The following is a 21,602-nucleotide window of genomic DNA, read 5'->3' as shown; positions in this document are numbered from 1 at the left end:
AATATTGCCATCATTTAACACAGGGCCGTCACATAGCCAGTGCTCAGTATTTATCGGGTGAATAAATGAATTATGTTTTTAGGAACATTATGTTACCAGATATACAGGTCTAGGATATACTAGATCATTTTCCACCAGGACTCAAGTTAGTAGGTACTTAATCAACACTTTGGGGCTAAATAGAATCATTTATCTACTGTCATTGAACTACATGCTCCTAAGTCCACATGACACTAATGGAACGTATTGCAAAATTGTTGAGAAACCAACTGCTCTCTTTCTATTCTGTTTTCTACACAGTAATAACGCAGCTTGGTTTATTTATTTATTTTTCAATGAATTTTTTTAGCTGTTTTGCATTAAGAACATGACTGCGTGGAAAATAGTTGTCAGCAAATCAATTATTTGGATGATCAGTATCTGTCTCTATTTGAAAACAGCTGGAAGCATACTTTAATTATCCCCTAGATATCTGGTGTCTTCTACTCTTGGGCTCTGAGATAATTTCTCCCCATGACTGTTCTTGAATGATAGATATTGTGTTGACACAATAGGTGGGGTTTTTTTTTGATAGAGGAGAATTTATAGGTAGATATTCTGTTGACATAACAGATGGGTTTTTTTTTTTTTGATACAGGAGCATTTATAGGAAATTGACAATAAAGAGTGGTGAGCTCCCAGGCTAGAAGGATTAAAATAATATTTGTAAGAGGAGAAGGAAGGATGTGTCTAGTGCAAAAACTATAGAAAAATAGAATTCCATGTAATATCATGTAACTGAGAAACCAGTTACATAGAAAGCCTTGGGGAAGATATGATTTCTTTGGGATCCAGACAAAATGACTCTAGCCTCAAGGAGCTAAAGAGAGACACCCAGATGACAGGAATCAGAAATAATTGTAAACCTGGAGTCTATTCATATACTTCACTTTAAAATAGTTTCTTTACATGTATCTTTCCTACCTATTGCTATCAGGATCTCTGTCACTAGGTAAGGGTACCTGAAATTCTTGAACAAATTCCAGAATGCACAGGAAATGGGGCAGTATTTGCTAACTTAGGCCATCCATTTGGAAAGTCCCAGTTAGGAGATTTGGCCTCTATTCCAGAGGTCATCCTTATCCCGGCCTTGTCCACGCCTCCCTCAAGACCACAGTAGTCTTGAAGCAGGAAGTGGCTCCTTCACTGCCTCAAGACCTCTTCTGTCAATTTCTCATCCAAACTGTCCTCCTCTGAACCTGGAAGATGCCTTGAATCTGCAGCGTCAACTCCAGCGGCCTAGCCTTTCTCTGCTCCACATAAACCAGAGACGAAGTCCAGCCTACCTGGGGCTCACTCACACAGAGAATCCACAGTAAGGAATCACCTGTCTCTGAAATCACAGAAGAGGGACCTGCACACTTGAGGAAGGGCAGGAATGTCAGAAGCTAATCGCAGGCATATGGATTCTCCACACCTCCATGTCTAGGGGAATGGTTGCGTCACACTCCTGCTTTGCTGTCTTTTGGCCAAGAACACATATTTTCCTATTACTCTTTGGTTTGACGTTAGAAAGATCCAAGGAACTAATGCAAGGGTTACTATCGTGTTTATGGCTGTGATAGCCATAAGTACTTCAACCAGATTATCCCAAGACGTAAGAGCCTCTCACCACCAACTTAAATGCTCAATTCTATTTTGGCTTCCACGAGCAATATACTGGAGTTGCGGCTCAGTTCTTGATGATACGAAGAAAGAAAAAATTAGAGTTTGCTTAGCATGACCTCAAATACTTTATTATTGTCCTATGTATCGCATTAAAAGGACTAGCCTACCAGAGTTGGAATACAGACTTTCCCTTTCACATTCTTATTACATCCAGATAAGCCATATTGCTCATCTAATGCCTAAACTTAATGGGGACAAAGGAAGTGGGACGAAAAAAAGCTGAGTACATTTAAATTTCAATTTGCATCAACTTATTTCCCTTCCCTGCAACACCAGGAAAATACACTTGGTTTTGTTCTTACCCACATTTGTTTTATGTTTGCCATTTGTTCTTCGTTTAAAACTGTCTGACCAAGTAAACATCAGATTATATTCACGCCTTATTTACAAACAGCCACAAAAATTATTACCAGGACCTAAGCCATATTACCTTGCCTATAAATCTTGGCTTGGCTCTCATCTGGGGCCATTAGCATATCTTGAAAATTTTCCAAGAACTTCATATATCAGTAGATTTCCTTTCCTGAAAAGCCAATTTCCTAAATATTCAATGAGATGGCTTTCGAGACCCACATCAACAAATTAGGATATTAATCATGGTCCTAACTTAACAGGAAATCCACTATTGCTGGTACTGCCGTCCTAATTGTACCATAATAGAATTTCAAAAGAATTGTTTCTGAATTAAAAAAAAAAATCCCATCTACTTGCTGCACAATATCTTCTTCAATTTTCCATACCAAATGCGTAGATGTAGAAAGTGAGGAACGGCACATACAGGAAGAAAGTCAGGTTTTTACTTCATGATCATGTCCCCTATTTGTTTGTTTTTTAAGTAAATTTCTTACACTTAAATGAGGTTCCCATTTAATCAGAGTCACCACAGAAGAGATTTTTTTAAAAAGTAGAAAGGGTGCATAGTTTTCTTGTCACTAATACACAAATTCATCCGGAGTTCAAGTAGAAATGTACACCTCATGACAAAGCTCTAATGGCAGCTAATAAGCCAGCACGTCTTATTTACCAGACAGCAAACATACAAACCCACAATAGCCTAACTAGGATGCAACATTTTTGCCTTCTGAATCATAACTTAAGAATAATCACAACTTAAAACGCAGACATTCAAGAGGTTAAAAAAAGGAACTCACAATAAGCAGTCAGACAGCGCCTCGGATTGCACAGCCTTCCACAGGATCACGACAGATTTTATCACCAGCAGCTCCGTGGCCCTGCAACTGAGATCACTCATAATTAATGAATATTTTATTTGAACATTTGACAGCTCAGTAAGCAGTTTATGTAAGGCCGTTACTTTTATTTCTTCTGTAGTTGCCTTTGCAAACAGGAAACAGGAAACACACCTTCAAGAACACTGACATATCTCAGCCTAATTGGTCTTTGGCTTAAAGTACCCAGGGGCGAGTCTTGTACCACAGGGGAGATAAGTGCAGTCCCCAAAAGCATGAGACTCAGGTCTTAGCACTTCACAGTTTAAAATCATTTAGATAGATGCTATGCAGTCCATTTATTACAGAGAGAAACTGGCCTTCTCAGTAACATTCAGGCCTCATGGCCTTAATCCTGGAAGGACTATAAACTTTAGAATAAACTTATGTATATACCAATATATATACATATGTATACATATTATATATAATATAATACACACATATGTGTTTACATATGTACATAAATATATACTATATTAAGTAATGCATTATTTAAAACATATATAAGTAATATATTATTCTAAATAATATATATTTAAATAATATATATTAAATATAATATAGTTATATTGTTATGTTATATTATATTATTATATTTATATATTTATAAATATATAATAATATATTTATTATATTTATAAATATAAATATATTATATTTATATAACAGGATTTCCTGTTAAGTTAGGAACATGATTAATTTCCTAATTTGTTGATGATATAAATTAATATACATTAAATAATATATATTTAAAGAATATATTTAAAATAATATATATTTTTTTGCCTAAACCATATATTGGAAACAATCACTCAGGAATCTTTTGGCTACAAATAACACAAACCCCACCTCAAACTCACTGATTCAAATAAATAACAAGACAAGGAAATATTTTGGTTCATTGAGCTGGGGAAAAAAAACGTCCAGGTATACGGTTGGTTTTGGGAAAACAGAGGTTCACCACATCATTTGATTCTCTGGAGTTCTCTTGGCACAGGTATTCTCTGTAGATTGATTTCAACCTCAGGCTGCCTCCTTTCATGGTACAAAAAATACTAGCTGCAGCAATTCAAGACCACTTATGTATCTTTCAAGAGGATAGTGTTAGCACTCTGGCAGTCCCAAATTCTGAGGTCACTCAGATTGCCCATCACTGAATCAGTCACTAATACTTTGCTGAGTGGCTTTAAATTAATCAAGGCTTATCCCTGGAGGTGAGGGTAGAAACGTTCCAAAGAAAAATCGCATGGGAAGTCACTCAAGATACTGGAAGGGAAAAGGGATTATTATGGAGGAAATCAACAAATGTCCAGCACAACAATCTTTGGCAGTAACCTGAAGATTGGTATTTGAGGATGTGCATCCATGAGAACACTGTGTTCTCTAAAGATGTCAACAAGAGAATGAGCTGAGGTTCAAGAGATACTGATTACCCAAATCTTTACATTCAGGTGGGCTTTCTGTTAACATTAGATTTGCTCTTTAAAAACATAGGTCACGAGAGGCATCTGGGTGGCTCAGTTGGTTAAACGTCTGACTCTTGGTTTCAGCTCAGGTCATGATCTTGTGATTTGTGGATTCAAGCCCTGTGTCGGGCTCCGTGCTGACAGTGCAGAGCCTGCTTGGGATTCTCACCCTTTCCCTCTCTCTTTCTTTTTCTTTCTCTCTCTCTCTCTCTCTCTCTGCCCCTCCCATGTGTATGTGCTCTTTCTCTCAGTAAAATAAATAAAAAAGCTTTAAGAAAAAGAATTTAGGTCAGGATACTTCCATTTTGTTTATGAAATACATTTTATAGTGTATGAAGTGCTCCTGCATTTGATTTTGATCTTCCATTTTGACCTCCAAACAACTCTGTCGGGGGTGGGGGAGGAACAGGCGTTCCCAATGGAAGTTTAGAGAATGGGGCAGACACTGCTGGTTACCTATCCAATTCCCAGCATACTGTTTTTCTTTACAGAACCTTGATTTTGTTCAGGGCAGCAATTTGCCCTGTTAAAACCACAGCTAAGGATGGACAGGTGGAACAGCTTGGACCCTGGAGGTGTAAACTAACATTACTGCGTAGGCTTCCTGGAAAAGCTCTTTAAAAAAAAAAAAAATGTTTATTTATTTTTTGAGAGAGAGAGAGACAGATCACGAGCAGGGGAGGGGCAGAGAAAGAGGGAGACACAGAATCTAAAGCAGGCTCCAGGCTACAAACCATCAGCACAGAGCCCGATGCGGGGCTCGAACCCAAGAACCGTGAGATCATGACCTAAGCCAAAGTCAGATGCTTAACTGACTGAGCCACCCAAGTGCCCCCTGGAAAAAGCTCTTTAAAGAGCTCTCCACTCGCTTTTTGCTCTTTGCCCTTCCTCTTCTTCATGCCTGAAACATTGATACAAGGCCAGAGATAGAGACATACTTTGCGGTCATGAAGTGACAAGCATGAAGACAAGAGCCACACGCTGTGAAACCTAAACTGAAAAAAGGAACCACTACACTAGTCCTGGTTTTCCTGCTCCCAGGCTGTTATATGAGGGGAATAAAACAAAACAAAACAAAACAAAACAAAAAACACCTTTATTTGGCTAAGCTGCTGTAGAAGGGTTATTACAGGAGCTGAACGTACTCTGGATACAAGAAGCTTTTGCAACCACGTAATGACAGATCAAGGCTTAACTCCAGGCTCTTGATTCCTTGTCCAGCAATATTTCCCATAAACAGCAGTGCCTTTCCAAAAGCAGAATCTGTACTCTGAATACCACACAAACAGGCATGTTAAATTTATGCTTTCTTTCTTAACAAATAGCTTCTTTAAATGATCTGAGTCATAGTTCAAATGGTGAGAAGAGATTCATTGCTTTTCATTGCTTTTGTTTTTGGTTTCTTTAGCTTTTTAACACGTGACACTCAAGCACTTACAAAACCGCTAAAGCAAGAATGCCTTGGCTACAGTAAAGGAAACCCATCATTTGACCAAAATTTCTTTCAAAGTTGCCTAAAGGAGAATTGGCCATCTTCCCAAATCTCACCATGGTTGAATTTTCTTCCTGGACCTTCTCATGAACTCAGGTATTAAAAGACAAAAGAGGAGCAGGAACTTGGAAATCACCACTCTGTCCTAACAACAAGTAGAATTCAAGAACTCCTCTTGGAGCACGTTAAGATAGGGAAGCACACAGGGCAAACCACTGTCCCCCAGATTAGAGAGATGGACGGATGGCTTCCCTGAGCAGGGACTTACCAACAGCAACCGCTGTAGGAAGCAGTGCTGGGGTAGGAAAACTTGAACTGTAATTTCTGAATTGCTGGAATTTCTGTGGGGACAACTCTGAGAGTTAAAAGCTCTGGGGGTACCTAGTCAAAAGGGAGCTCTCCCAATACTGTGAGATTTACTTGCAGGACATCTACCAGATTCCCACAGTAAATATCAGAGAAAAATCCCCTCCAGCTTCCAGAATGCAGAGGGTGGAAGGAACCATTTTGAAATATGCCAGAGCACTCTGTTCTTTTTCTTTTTTTAATTTATTTATTATTTATTTTGAGAGAGCAGGTTGGGGAGGGGCAGAGAGAGAATCCCAAGCAGGCTCCGAACTGTCAGTGCAGAACCCGATGCAGGGCTTGAACTCACGAACCGTAAGATCATGACCTGAGCTGAGGTTTGACTGAACCACCCAGGCATCCCAGAGCACTCTGTTCTTAGCAAGGCCCACCCTCTGGGTAAACTAGTTAATGAGAGCCTACCCTGCTAGAGTATTATGAGAACCTAACTGACCTGAGAAAGGGAAATACTGAAACCAGTCTCCTCTAGCCTTCAATGTGGGAGAAAGCAAATACTGAACTTCAGTCCACTCCAGCCATCCTGAGAAAAGGGGGAGAAAAAAACTGCAGCACTGTGATGGTCACAGTCCAGAGGCACAGGCTCGCTAAAAGGCTGATCACAGAATGCGTAAAACACCTCCTCTCTCTGAGAACCTCACCACCACATTACTAAAGATCTATTTATAGCAGTTCCTTTCACCTGGTACATTGTATCTGGCTAGCAGGAAAAATTTACAAGGCATACCAAAAGAGAAAGCACTTGCCCGCGCGCACACACACACACACACACACAACCTGAAGAGACAGAGCAAGCCTCAGTACCAGTCAAGGCTGGGAAGTTGGAATTAAAAGATAACAGAGCTCTCACAAAAGGTTGAAATAATTTACTGAGCCAAAAGTCAAGGAGGAATCATACCCAAAGATCAATTCCAGAGGGATTAAGGGCTTAGCTGTAAAAAAAAAAAAAAAAAAAAAAAAGTTATAACGTGGAAGAAAATATAGAACATCTTTCAGACCTCCAAATGGGAAAAGGGTTCTTAAGGCACAAAACTGTTTATTGCAGAAGGAAAGATTGATAAATGTTCCCTACTATAATATTAAGATCTTTGTTTATCAAAAAGACACCTGGGTGGCTCAATTGGTTGAACATCCAACTCTCGATTCGGCTCAGGTCATGATCCCAGTGTTGTGGGATCAAGTCCTGCATTGGGTTCCATGCTAAGTGTGGACTCTGCTTAGGAGTCTCTCTCACTCTCTCCCTCTTCCCCTCTCCCCCATTCATGCATTCTCTCTCTCTCTCTCCCTCTAAAAAACAAAAACAAAAAAAGTATGATAAAGAAAGCAAAAAACTTGCCAACATCTGCCACAAGTTTGCAGCAAGTAAAATCAACAAAAGGCCAGTTTTTAGATTATATAAAGAAATGTTACAAATCAGTAAAAGACAACATAATAGAAAAATGAGCAAAAGATCTGACACACTGTCACAGAAGAGAAAAACAAGAATGGTAAATGTACATATAAAAAGACAAGCAACCTCATTTGTAATCAAGAAAATACAAATTTAGCTGATGGTGGGTGTATTAGTTGATATAAGCCTCTCAAACAATTTAACCTTAACTCATGAAGTTGAATGTTTTCCGTGCCCTCCAACCGAGCAAACACATTCCTACCTATATTCTCTAGAGAAATTCTTGCATAGCAGCGCTGGAAAACAGGCACAAAATGTTTATAACACCTTTCTTAAAAAAAAAAAGCTATATTTAACACAAATGCCCACCAACAGTTAAAGAAATAAACTGAGTTACATACATATAATGAAATATTAGACAACAAGGAAAATGAATAAACCATAGCTACAGGCAACAACTTGGGTGAACTGTAAAAGCACAAAGAATGAAAAAAAGCAAGTATTGGTGACTTGTTTTTATAAATAAAACCCAAGAAGAGCACATACAAACAATATTTTTGTTTAGGTAAGCCTACATCTAATACATTCTTATAGTTACATTTCATTTTATCACACGTGAAGATCTGTGTAACCAGCACTGCAATCAAGGTACAGAACTATTTATCACCACACAGAACATCCTACTACCATTTACAGCCACACCCATCCTCTCAGCTCCCACCCCTTATCCCTCGAAACCACAAACTTGTTCTCCATCTTTCTAATTTTGTTATGTCTAGAATGTTAATAAGTGGAAACATATATGACCTTTTGATGTTGGGTTTTTTAATTCAGCATAATGCTGAATTGAGATCCCAGGCACTGCCTGTATCCAAGTTGTTATTTGTATCAATAGTTGGCTCCTTTTTATGGCTGAATAGTATCTCACCGTTTGCATGTATATTTCACCACTGTATATTTAACCACTATTTATATTTATGTATATTTAACCACTATGTATATTTAACCACTACTGTAGGACGTGTTGGTTGTTTTCAGCTTTTGGCTTATTACAAATAAAGCTGCTGGGAAAAATTGTCTATAAGTTTTTCTGCGGACGTAAGTTGTTTCTCTGGGATAAATGCCCAGGAGAGTGACTGCTGGGTCTTATGATTCAGTTTAGGTTTAGTTTTTAAGAAACTGCCAAGCTATTTTCCAGAGTGGCTGTACCATTTTAACCACCATCAATGAATAAGAGATTCAATTTTGCCACATCTTTGCCAACATTTGGCATTATCACTATTTATTTCAGGCTATTTTACTAGATGTGTAGTGATATTTCATTATGGTCTTCATTTGCATTTCCCTAATACCTAATGTTGAACATCTTCAAGTGCTTATCTGCCACCTATACGTCCTTTTCAGTGAAATGTCTCTTTCTATCTTTTGCCCATTCTCTAATAGAACTGTTTCTTTTTTAACTAAGTTTAGAATTCTTTATATAGCCTAGATTTAAGTCCTTTGTTAGGTACATGTTTTGTAAGTTTTTTCTCTCCATCTATAGCTTGTCTTTTCATATTCTTAACAGAGTCCTTTATAGAGCAAACATTTTTAATTTGGATGAATTTAAATTTATTTTTTTCTTTTAGAAATTATGCCTTTAGTGCCATGTTTAAGGACTCTTCACACAGCCAAAAGTCCTGAATATTTTCACCCATGTTTTCTTCTAAAATTTTTATAGTTTAATATTTTATATTTAAAATTGTTTAAGTTTATTTATTTATTTAGAGAGAGACAGAGACAGCATAAGCGGGGGAGAGTCAGAGAGAAAGGGAGAAGATAAAGAATCCCAAGCAGGCTCTGCACCATCAGCATAGAGCCCAATGTGGGGCTTGAACTCACAAAACTGTGAGATCATGACCTGAGCCAAAACAGAGAGTCACACTTAACTGACTGAGCCACTCAGGCGCCCCTATATTTTATATTTAAATGTATGATCCAATTGGAGTTAAGCTGTGGGGTTTTTAGGTTGAGGTTATCCAGTTGCTCCAGCACTAATGCTGAAAAGAATATCTTATCTCCATTGAATTGCTGTTACATACTTCTCAAAAATCAGTTGGCTATATTTATATGTGACTACTTACAGGTCTTCCATTGATCTATGTGTCCATCCCTCCCTCCGCTATTTCCACAGTCCTCATTATTGTAGCTATATAAGTCTTGAAATCAAGTAGAGTGATTCCTCCCATTTTATTCTTTTTCAAAACTGTTTTAGACATTCTAGTTCCTTTCCCTTTTTGTATAAAGTTTTATTTTATTTTGTTTCTTCATTTTTATCAAGTTTAAACATATTTATTCCAGTATAATTAACATACAGTGTTATGTTAGTTTCAGGTGTACAATATAGTGATTCAACAATGCTATACATAGTGCTCATCATGATAAGCACTATTTCTCCATCATCTATTTCTCCCTTCCCCCCCCATCCATCTCCCCTCTACTAACCCTCTGTTTATTCTCTATAGTTAACAGTCTGTTTCTTGGTTTCTCTCTCTCTCTCTCTCTCTCTCTCTCTCTCTCTTAAACTTATTTATTTATTTCGAGAGAGAGAGCAGGGAAGAGGCAGAGAGACAGGGAGAGAGAAAATCCCAAGCAGGCTCCCTTGGTGTCAGCAAGAAGCCAGATGCTTAACCAACTAAGCCATCCAGGCACCCCATCTCTCTTTTTTCCCTTTGTTCATTTGTTTTACTTCTTAAATTCCACATAAGAGTGAAATCATATGGTATTTGTCTTTCTCTGACTGATTTTATTTCACTTAGCATTATACTCTGTAGATCCATCCACATTGTTGCAAATGGCAAGATTTCATTCCTTTTTATGGCTGAATAATATTCCGTGTGTGTGTGTGTGTGTACCACATCTTCTTTATCCATTCATCTATTGATAGACATTTGGGCTGCTTCCATAATTTGGCTATTGTAAAAACTGTTGCAGTAAACATGAGGGTGCATATATCTCTTTGAATTAGTGTTTTTTTATTCATTGGGTAAATACCCAGTAGTGCGATTGCTGGATTGTAGGTAGTTCTATTTTTAACTTTTTTTTGAGGAAACTTCATACTGTTTTCCACAGTGGATGTACCAGTTTGCCTCCCCACAAAAAGTGCACAAGGATTCCTTTTTCTCCACGTTCTTGCTAACACTTGTTGTTTCTTGTGTTGTTCATTTTAGCCATTCTGGCAGGTGTGAGGTGACACTGTAGTTTTGACTTGCATTTCCCTGATGATGAGTGACATTGAGTATCTTTTCATATGACCATTGGCCATTTATATGTCTCCTTTTTGTGTAAATTTTTAGAGTAATCTTGTCTATATTTACGAAAATCTTTTCTGGAATTTTTGTAAGAATTTCATTAAACCTAAATATCAATTTGGGGAGAGTTGACATATCCACTATGTTGAATCTTCCAATCCATGAATTAGATTCATAGTATGGCTCTTCATTTATTTAGATCTTCTCATTTGATTTCTTTCATCAGCATTTTGTAGTTTTCAGCATACAAATCCTACATGTTATGTTAGATTTACATATAAGTTTCATATGTTTTTGAGCTATCATAAGTGATATTGTACATTTAATTCTAATACCCATGTATACATTGCTAGTATGTAGAAATACAGTTGATTTTTGTTTCTTTTATACCCTTCAACTTAGCTGAACTTACCTATTAGTTCTAGTGTTTTGTAGATTCCACTGGATTTTTCTCATGACATCTGCAAACAGAAACAATTTTATTTCTACCTTCTGATCTGTATGCCTTTTATTTTCTCTTCTTAGTTTATTGTACTGTGTAGAACTCCCAGTAGTATGTTGAATAGTTGTAATGACAAAGAACATCCTTGTCTTGCTCTTGATATTATGGGGAAAGAATTCAGTCTTTCACTATTAAATATGCTGTTAGCTGCAGGTGTTTGATAGATATTATGAAATCAATTTTAGGAAGTTCCCTCCTATTCCTATTTTTGAGAGTTTTTTTTTTTAAATCATGAATGGGGGTTGAACTTTGTCAAACACTTTTTCTGCTTCCATTAGCATGATTGTGATTTTTTTCTTTAGATTGTTTATATGGTGGGTTATACTGCTTGATTTTCAAATATTGAATGAGTCTTACATCCCTAGAATAAACTCCACCTGGTCATGGTATATAATTATTTTTATATAATTATTTTTATACATAGCTGAATGCTATTTGCTATTTGTTAAGGAATTTTGCATTTATCTTCACGATAAATTAGTCTCTAGTTTTCTTACATTGTCTTTTTGTAGTTTTGGTATCAGAATAGCTTCATAAGATGAAGCTTTTCTATTTTCTGGAAGAGAGTGATAGGATTGATGTAATTCTTTAAATATTTGGTAGAATTTTCCAGTGAAACCAACTGGATCCGGAATTTTCTGTTTTGGAAGAACTTGTATGAAATGGATTCGTTTCCCAAAAAGCACAAGCTACCACAACCCACACAACAAATACAGATAATTTGAATAGCCTTATACCTAAGAAAATTTAATTAGTAATCTGGAAACTTCTTTCCAAAACAGAAAATGTGTAGAGTTGTTTGAAGTATTCCTTTATTTTTCTTTTGATGCCTGCACGTCTATAGTGATGGTTAGTCTTTTTGATTCCAGATACTGGTAATGTGTGTCTTCTCTCTGTCAGTGTTGTTGAAGGCTTATCAATGTTGTTGATCTTTTCAAAGAATCAGTTTGGGCTTTAATCTATTCTCCCTATTGTTTGTCTCTTCAATTTTATTGGTTTTTGTTCTTTATTATTCTTTCTTATGCCTGCTTTGGGTTCATTTGCTCCTTTTTACAAATTAAAAAAAAAAAAAACTAGTTTCTGGGAGCACCTGGGTGGTTCACTCAGTTAAGCATCTGACTTCAGCTCAGGTCACAATCTCACGGTTGGTGGATTTGAGCCCTGAGTCGGGCTCTGTGTTAATAGCTCAGAGCCTGCAGCCTGCTTTGGATTCTGTCTTTCCCTCTCTCTCTCTGCCCCTTCCTCACTTCTGTTCTCTCTCTCTCTCAAAAATAAATAAATAAACTTAAAAAATAGTTTCTAGAGATGAGAATTTCAATTATTAACTTGAGACTTCTCCTCTTTCCTAACATACTTAGTGCTATAAAATTCCCTCTCAGAACTGCATTAGCTGAGCCTCACAAATTTTGTTATGTTGTATTTTCATTTTCATTTACTTCAATGTATTTTTAAAAATTCCCTTAAGAATTCCTCTTTGACCCACAGATGTTTTAGAAGTTTGTTGTTTCAGTTCTAAGTACTTAGAGATTTTCCTGTAATGTTTCCATTATTGATTCCTGGTCTGATTCTGCTGTAGTCAGAGAATACACTGTATGATTTCAATTCTTCAAATTTGTTGAGGTTTGTTTTATGGATTATGGCCTATCCTGGCATATATTTTGTGGCACTTGAAAAGAATGTCTTTTCCCCTGTTGCCGGGTGGACTATAAACATAAATCAGATCTGGTTGACTGATCATGTTGCTGTGTTCTCTGTACTGGCTGGTTTTCCATCTAGTTGTTCTATGAATTGTTAAAAAAAAGGTGTGTTGAGGTTTCCAACTCTAACTATAGAGTTGTCTATTCTTTCAGTTATCAGCTTTTGTTTCACATATTTTGCTCTGTTTGGTACATATTTAGGATTTGTGTGCAAAATATTATGTTTGCTATGTCTCTTTGGTAGATTGACCCTTTTATCATTATGTAATGTCCCTCTGTCCCTGGTCTTTTTTTTTTTTTTTTCTTTTTTGCTCAGAAGTCTTCTTTATCTGATCTTAATATAACCATTCTTGCTTGCTTCTGATTAATGTTTGTATGATATATCTTTTTTCTATCTTTTTACTTTCACTCTCCTATATTGATATATTTGAAGGTAGTTTCTTGTAGACAGCATCTAGTTGGGTCATTTTTTTTTTTTTTTAATTTTTAAGTAAGCTCTATGCCCAATGTGGGGCTTGAACTCACAACCCTGAGATCAAGAGTCAAATGCTCTACCAACTGAGCCAGCCAAGCACCCAAGCTGGGTCATTTTTTTAAATCTATTGTGTCAACTGCTTTCTTATAATTTGTATACTTAGGCCATTTACATTTAATGTAATTACTGACATGCTTGGGTTATGGTCTGCCATTCTACTTTTTGTTTCCTGTTTGTTCTTTATTTTCCCTTTCTTTATTTTCATTTTCCAGCCTTATTGTGGATACTGGAACATTTCTTAGAATTTCATTTTTATTTATCTATAGTTTTTTTAGTATATCTGTTTGTATGGCTTTTTAATGGTTGTTCTTCATATTACCCTAAATATATGTAACTTGTCAGCATCTATTATTTTTTTTCATTTATTATTTTTTTTTAATTTTTTAATGTTTATTTGTTTTTGAGAGAGACAGAGAGACAGAGCATGAGTGATGGAATGCCGAGAGAGAAGGAGACACAGAATGTGAGGTAGGGTTCCAGGCTCTGAGCTGTCAGCACAGAGCCCAAGGCAGGGCTCGAAGTCACAAACTGTGAGATCATGACTTAAGCCAAAGTTGGACACTTAACAGACTGAGCCAACCAGGTACCCTGTGAGCCTATTGTTTTTAATGTTATACCAGTGCAATTAGATTCCTTAACTCCCTTTACATCATTATACTCTCTCTCATTTATAAAATAACTTTTTTTTTAAGTTTATTTATTTGAGAGAGAGAGAATGTGCATGAGTGTATGTGGGGGGGGGGGGGGGCAGAGAGAGAGAATCCCAAACAAGCTTTGCACTGTCAGTGCAGAGCCCAACTTGAGGCTCAAACTCTCGAATTGTGATATCATGACCTGAGCTGAAAGCAAGAGTCGATACTTAACTGACTGAGCCACCCAGGCACCCCTAAAAAATAACTTTCTTAAACATTTCTTCTACTACACTGAGTTACATCAATGTTAAAATTTTTGTTTCAATCATCTAATTTAGAAAACTAAGAGGAGAAGGAAGCTTATTGTATTTATCCCTATTTTTACTCTTTGTTTTATTCTTTCTTCCATACTGATGTTCCCTCTTCCATCATTCCCTTTTTGTTTAGAGAAATTTCCTTTAGCTATTTTTTTAAGATGAGCCTACTGGTGACACATTACTAGGTATTCCTTCAGCTGAAAATGTCTATTTCCCCTTCATTCCTGAAGGATGTTTTCATTGCTTGGGTTGACAGTTCCTTCAACATTTGAAAATATTCTGCCTCTTACTTCTGGCCTCTATGGTTTCTGATGAGGAATTCACTATCTAATTGTTTCTCCTTATAGATAAGGTCTCATTTCACTCTTGCTGCTTTCAAATCTTTTCTTTGACTTTATTTTTCAGAACTTTGACTAAGATGTATCTTAGTGTGGATTTTTTTAGGTTAATCCTGTTTGGGGTTTTACTCAACTTCTTGAAACTATAGGTCTGTGTCTTTTACCAAGTTTGGAAGACTTTCAGCAATTGTTTCTTCAAATACTTTTTTGGTCTCATCTTCCTCTTTCTTTCCTTCTAGCATGCAGATGATACACATGGTATACAATTTTTATATCCCTTTGGGTCCCCTGAGGCCCTGTCTCCCCACCCCCACCCCCCAATTTTGATTCTATTTTCTCTGTTATTCACATTGGGTAATTTATTATTATTTTTTTCATTTTTATCTATTTTTGAGACAGAGAGAGAGAGAAAGAGAGAGAGAGAGAGGTGGAGAGGCAGAGAGACAGGGAGATACAGAATCCAAAGCAGGCTCCAGGCTCTGACCTGTCAGCACAGAGCCCAATGCAGGGCTTGAACCCAGGAACTGTGAGATCATGACCTGAGCCAAAGTCAGAGGCTTAACCTACTGAGCCACCCAGGTGCCTCAGATTGGGTACTTTCTATTATTTTATGTGTAAGTACACTGATTCTTTCCTTTGTTTCTTGTATTCTACTGTTGAACCCACTCATTAAACACTTTTTACTTCATTTATTATATTTTTCAATTTCTAGGAAACTGAAAAACATAGCAAAATTTAAAAAGAACACAAAAATCAAGCCAAAACATTTTTTTTTGATGTTGCAAAGGGAAGCAACTCTTTTCTGCTTCCTAAGAAACGAATACATTGATGGGGAGACAAGGGGTTGAATGACCATGCAGACTGATACGACTCGCACTTGGAAAGGTCTTGCTTTCATTCAACATCTGTCTCTAGAACATGTCCTGGGAGTTCCTCTCCAGAAAAATGTGGCTGTTCTGGGCATAACTGACTCCCAGAGACAGGGCAGGCAGTTGAGGCAGGAACAAGCAATCTTTCAGCATTAAGCTGTAAAATACTACAGTACTGGGTGCTACAGAGCTTTCTTCCTCTGGCCTTTTCTTTTCTGTTTTTATGTATATATGTATGTATGTATGTATGTATGTATGTATGTATGTATGCATGTATATTTCAGAGAAAGAGAGCTTGAGCAGAGGGGAGAGAGGCGGAGAGGGAGAGGGAGAGAGAGAGGGAGAGGGAGAAGGAGAGGGAGAGAGGGAGAGAGAGAGAGAGGAAGAGAGGGAGGGAGGGAGGGAGGGAGGGAGGGAGAGAGAGAGAGAGAGAGAGAGAGAGAGAGGATCCCAAGCGGGCTCCATACTCAGCACAGAGCCCAACACTGGGATCATGACCTGAACTGAAATCAAGAGTCCATCACTCAACCAACTGAGCCACCAGGTGCCCCTTCTAGCTTTTTCAATCCCACCTCACCACTTCCTATTTTAACCCTTCTGCTCCCTCAGATCCTTTAATCTTTGCATGTATTTTTATACTTTTCTCTCCTCTGGCATCATCTTCCTCTGGCATCCTGCTTGTTCACCTGGTCGCCAACCCTTTTGGTGTGTATTATGGCATTTTGTTCATGTGTTGCTTCTCTGACCCAGCTCCTTGACTGGGGCTCTTGACCTGGCTAAATACCACCTACACATTTTAATGGGTTCACTTTCAACAATGCTTATGTTGCTCTCCAAAGCTAATGGAATACAGATCTTTCTTTCTTCTCTTCAAGGTGGGGGTGAGGGAGACTGATTTTCAAGCCTCCTCTCTCTAGGAGATGTTTCTATGTGATCACCAGCTGCTTCTTGTACACGGTTCTTCCATACCAAACCCAGCACGTGGAGGCAGGAAGAGAAATGGGTAGGAGGACAAATTAACACTGAAAAGCTTGATAAATACTAACAGCAAATACTAAAAATAACTAGGCAGAAGCAGTCTACTTTTAGGAATTTCATTTGTGCCTTTGTGCTGGGGGCGAGGAGGAGGGAGAGAGAGGGCTGTGGAAAAGGGACTGGAAATGTTAATGTTCTCTGGAGGTGGAGGCACTAAGAATTCCCCAGGCAGACAGCACCACCCCACCCCCTCCCTGAAATAACTCTTTCTCAGCTTTCTCAGGCTTCCACAGCTCTGCAAATGGCTCCCTCTTTGTGCTGCAAATGGCATGCCTGTTTTTGACAGCAGAGAGGAAAAGCAGCTAAGAGATTCCAGGCTGCTGTGCTCCTCAACTTCACCTTCTCACTATTGTAGAATAGCCTGGCCATCTTTTGACCTCAGTCCCAGAGAGCAGAGGGTAGTTGGGAACAGTGCGTGCCACCTGTATGTCTCTGAGGGTCTGGTGTGCTGGGTGTGACATGGCAAAGCTATTAATCCCACATGACACAATCTGCATGGTAGATCTCACAGAGTAGGAGTTCCACATGTCCCCCATAAAGGCTTCTGCTGGATACTCCTACTGCCCCCTTCTAAGATTGGAGACACAGATAAACAATCCTGATCCTTTCATGGCCAGGATCTCCTGGTCTAATAAAATGGAGGAAAGTGAGTCTGTTAAATTCTGTTTCTGTCATTTTCCCCTCCTTGGTGAGAAATTCAATTACACTACGAATTAATATGGATCACTAGCGCTGAAGGAAGATACAACACGAGGAAAATAAATGGTTCCCACTTAGATGAGTTACATGCACTTTTGAGCTCTTCATCATATCTGTCCCATGCAAGCAGCAGAGAGGGAGTATCTTGAGCCTGAGTCTTCCCCTCCCGCTCCCCTAATCCCTTCTCCATAACATGTACTTGATAACACAGAGAGCAAAAAGAAATAAAAACCTTCCTTCTTCTTCCCTACTTCCAAAATCTCCACATCTTTATCTCCCCCTCCTTCTTTCATGGCTTGGATGAAGAGGGAGCATCCTCCACGCAAAGGTTAATCCCTCCATTTACATCCTGATTCTCCCCCTCCAGCATCATCCACAACTCACTCCATCCCTTAATCCCATCACCCCTCTTACATCCTCAGGATGCCACTACCCTGGGCTCCTCAGAGGCTGGCAAACAGCCTCGGCCTCTCTAATCCTGAAAACCTGCCTTCCATTTTGTTATTCTTTACCATCTCATATCTCTCCTTCTGTTCTCCATCACAACTCCTAAAAGAGAGATCTACGCAGATTACTTCCATCTCCCTTACTTTATTTACTCCTTAACCCGTTGCAACCAGACCCCCATCTGCTTTCTCTAAGGTCCCTAATGATTTCCACGTAGCCAAAAGCAATGGTCTTGACCTTTCTGTTCAGCTCTTCTGAAAACACTCTGCCTTTGGATTCCATGATAGTACAATATCCTAGCTTTCCTGGGTCCTATCTGTCTCTCCCTAGGCTCTTCTACCATCTTTTCCTCTTCTGACCATCCCATAATTATGGGCAGTCCCCACAGGCAAAGATTGCTAGATTTAGCAAATAAAAATACAGAATACCCAGTTAAATTTGAATTTCAAATCAACAACGTATATATATTTTTGAGTGGAAGTGTACCTAAATACTGCAAGGAACATTCTTATACTAAAATATGATTCTTCGTTGATCTGAAATGCAATCTTAACTGAACATCTTGTATTTTATCTGGCAATTCTACCATAGTTGTTTCTTCAATGCTCATCTCTTCTAACTTCCTCCCTTATGAGGTTTTTGATGCTCAGGCTTCAATGATTACCTTTTATCAGGTAACTTCTAAAATTTCATCCGCAGCAGTTTCCCCTCTCTCCCTCCCTCTTCTCCCTCTCCCTCTTCCTCTCCCTTTTCCTCTCTCCCTCTCGCATGCATTCCTCTGTTCTCTCCTGGGTATTTTATAGTATATTCAATTTATTTTATATAAAGTCAAACTTATTATTTTTGACCCCAAAACCTCTTCTACCTGGCTTCTCTATTTCTACTAATACCTCCTCCGCCCTCCCAGCCACCTCAATTACAAATCCAGCAGTCCTCCCTAGTCAAGTGGCTGAATATTGGTTAATGTTACTACTCTCACTGGCATCATCAGATCTTTTTTCCCATTAACATGGATACTGCTAATAGAGGCCCCTGTCATCTCTATAGGACTTATATAAACCATACTTGGTTGGTGAAATCATCTTCTGATTAGTCCCCCTACTTCTATTCTCATTCACCTTCCACTCTTCCACACTCAGTTCATATCCTAATTAAAGCACAGGTGTGGCTATGCCATTTCCTTGATTAAGGAAGCTTCTAGTGGCTCCTGGTTAAAATTCAAACTCCCTAGCCAGCATTCAGGGCCTCCCATAAGTTGATTTTTCTCCTCTTAGTCTCCCTGTCATCTCCTCTATGCACCCCAAACCTCAGACACATCAGAACACCATGTCTGGGGGTTTCCTATCTCTGCTCACACTCAAACTTAGAAGTAGACTACTTTGAGCATGACTCTTACAATTTGTGCATAAATGGGTGTTCACTAAATACTGTTGAATTTGTGAAATCAGCTCTAAGTTATCCATATTAACAGAAATTAAGTAATTAAATCCACAAACCATATATGTGATAAAACAAATGAATTCACTTTTCTACAAACCCATTTTTTTCTTTCTACCAATTAGGGGCAATGTCAAGCTTGTATAAACATCTCATGCCTTGTGATGTCAAGTCACAACTGGACTCTGATAGAGGACCTGAAGGGGCACAGACAGACAGAGATCTCACCTATTCTCTGCTGCCTCTCTTGACTTACTTTTTGAACTCTGATACCTTCTCAATATCCCCCAGTTCTTACAAATGAAAGGTAATATTCTCTGTAAATGTACTTGAATTCTCGGTTACATAAATTTCCAAATGACAGTATATTCTAAACTGTCGCCAACCCCACATACTGATCCAAAAACATCTGAGTGCTTTGATAAGCTGAATCAGAGGTCTACATCAGACCAGACAGTAAAGGTTTTCAGCTTTGCAAACCACATGGTCCCTTTTGCAACTACTCAACTCAGCCATTGTGTCCCCAAAGCAGCCACAGACAACACAAAAACAAATGAGCAGGTCTGTGTGCCAATAAAACTTTTCCTACAAAAACAGGCAGCTGGACTGTGGGTCATTGTTTGCTGACCTTCTGACCTCAATTAAGTTCCTGATGAACCATTTACTTCATGTTTTCTTTCCTAAGTATATCTCACTATGGTAGTCACTTGATTAGAAAGAAGGCTGGAATTTCATCTGATATAGTCTTTTCTTTTTTCACAAAATTATACTTAAACCAAAGCCAGGACCCCAGAGTGGGTGAGGGGAAACAGGATGTGGGGTCCTGAAGCCCACTCTGGAACTCTCCTCCCAGCTGAGTGGACACCACCCCAGGGTGGCGGCAAGATGAGGCTAATGGAATGGGTAGCACACTCTCCTTGGGCACAAATCTTACAAAGGCACCAAAAAACTCAGCAATCAAAATAAATAATACTTTAATGCAATATTTTTGAAAATCAAAAACATCTACAATAAACAAAATATCAACGGTTTAAATAAAGACAGGATTACAATTACTGATTTTTTTTCTTTTGTCTCAGGCTCTAATATGACTGTGCACAACACTGTTTCTGATCTTATCTTTATGTAAAATGTTGATAGTGTGTTCGTCATGATTTTTTGCATGAATTTTAATTAAAAAATATTGTGTTTAACATTATTTACCTTGATTATGGAGTTCTACAGTGCCCGCTTCAATTTTGTGCCAAAGCGAGTGCCCCATTCACCTCCCTCCCCACCCCTTCAAATCAAGCCCATGTCACCTTTTGCACTATCAGAATCCATGACCATTTTAGAGAATGATAGACATCTCTTTAATGTTACCTTTAAACTAGATCATTCCTCTTGGCTGCTTTGATACCATCTTGATGGGGCGCCTGGGTGGCGCAGTCGGTTAAGCGTCCGACTTCAGCCAGGTCACGATCTCGCGGTTCGTGAGTTCGAGCCCCGCGTCAGGCTCTGGGCTGATGGCTCGGAGCCTGGAGCCTGTTTCCGATTCTGTGTCTCCCTCTCTCTCTGCCCCTCCCCCGTTCATGCTCTGTCTCTCTCTGTCTCAAAAATAAATAAAACGTTGAAAAAAAAATTTAAAAAAAAAAGATACTATCATGATTACTGGATCTGCCACCTACACAGGTAGATTTGATGCACGTGGAAAATCTTGGGCCAGACTCTCTAGAGTCACTTTTTTTTTTTAACATTTATTTATTTTTGAGAGACAGAGAGAAACAGGGCGTGAGCAGGGGAGGGCCAGAGAGAGGAAGACACAGAATCTGAAGCAGGCTCCAGATTGCGGGGCTCGAACCCACAAACTGTGAGCTCATGACCTGAGCTGAAGTCAGACGCTTAACCAACTGAGCCACCCAGGCGCCCCTCTCTAGAGTCACTTCTTAAGGGACATATTAAGACGAGAGGGAATAACATTTTATTAAACACATACTAAGTGCCAAGTGGCACTATGCTAAGAAACTTTACACCCATCATTTCATTTAATCCTTATGACAATCTCATGAGGTTTGATTCTACTCTTTTGCCTTCATGATGAAACAGAGGCTCAGATAAAATGAGATTATCAAAAATACTAAAGCCAGGCTGAAGCCTTCTGCTACCTCACATTAT

At 38.5% G+C, this 21,602-nt stretch overlaps 1 protein-coding gene across 3 annotated transcripts in view; it reads right to left on the bottom strand.

The window, feature by feature from the left end:
• Positions 1–21,602, bottom strand: part of NCALD (neurocalcin delta) — a 404,143-nt gene that overhangs the window by 157,518 nt on the left and 225,023 nt on the right. Inside the window, exons 4-5 of one of the 3 annotated variants that reach the window (XM_047088857.1) lie at positions 11,353–11,401; positions 2,859–2,945 (exon numbers count right to left, since the gene is read on the bottom strand). The gene's annotated coding sequence lies outside the window, so the exon portion shown is untranslated. Of the gene's footprint in view, positions 1–2,858; positions 3,024–11,352; positions 11,402–21,602 lie in introns of those variants that run through there. The other 2 variants (XM_047088854.1, XM_047088855.1) reach the window with 2 other exon arrangements.

The sequence above is a fragment of the Lynx rufus genome, unplaced genomic scaffold (assembly GCF_022079265.1).
Source record: "Lynx rufus isolate CCGP_SWC_20201006 ecotype Redwood Valley unplaced genomic scaffold, mLynRuf1.p SCAF_26, whole genome shotgun sequence".
In the NCBI taxonomy this organism is placed as follows: Eukaryota; Metazoa; Chordata; class Mammalia; order Carnivora; family Felidae; genus Lynx; species Lynx rufus.
This window is presented reverse-complemented; position numbering and strand designations above follow the sequence as displayed.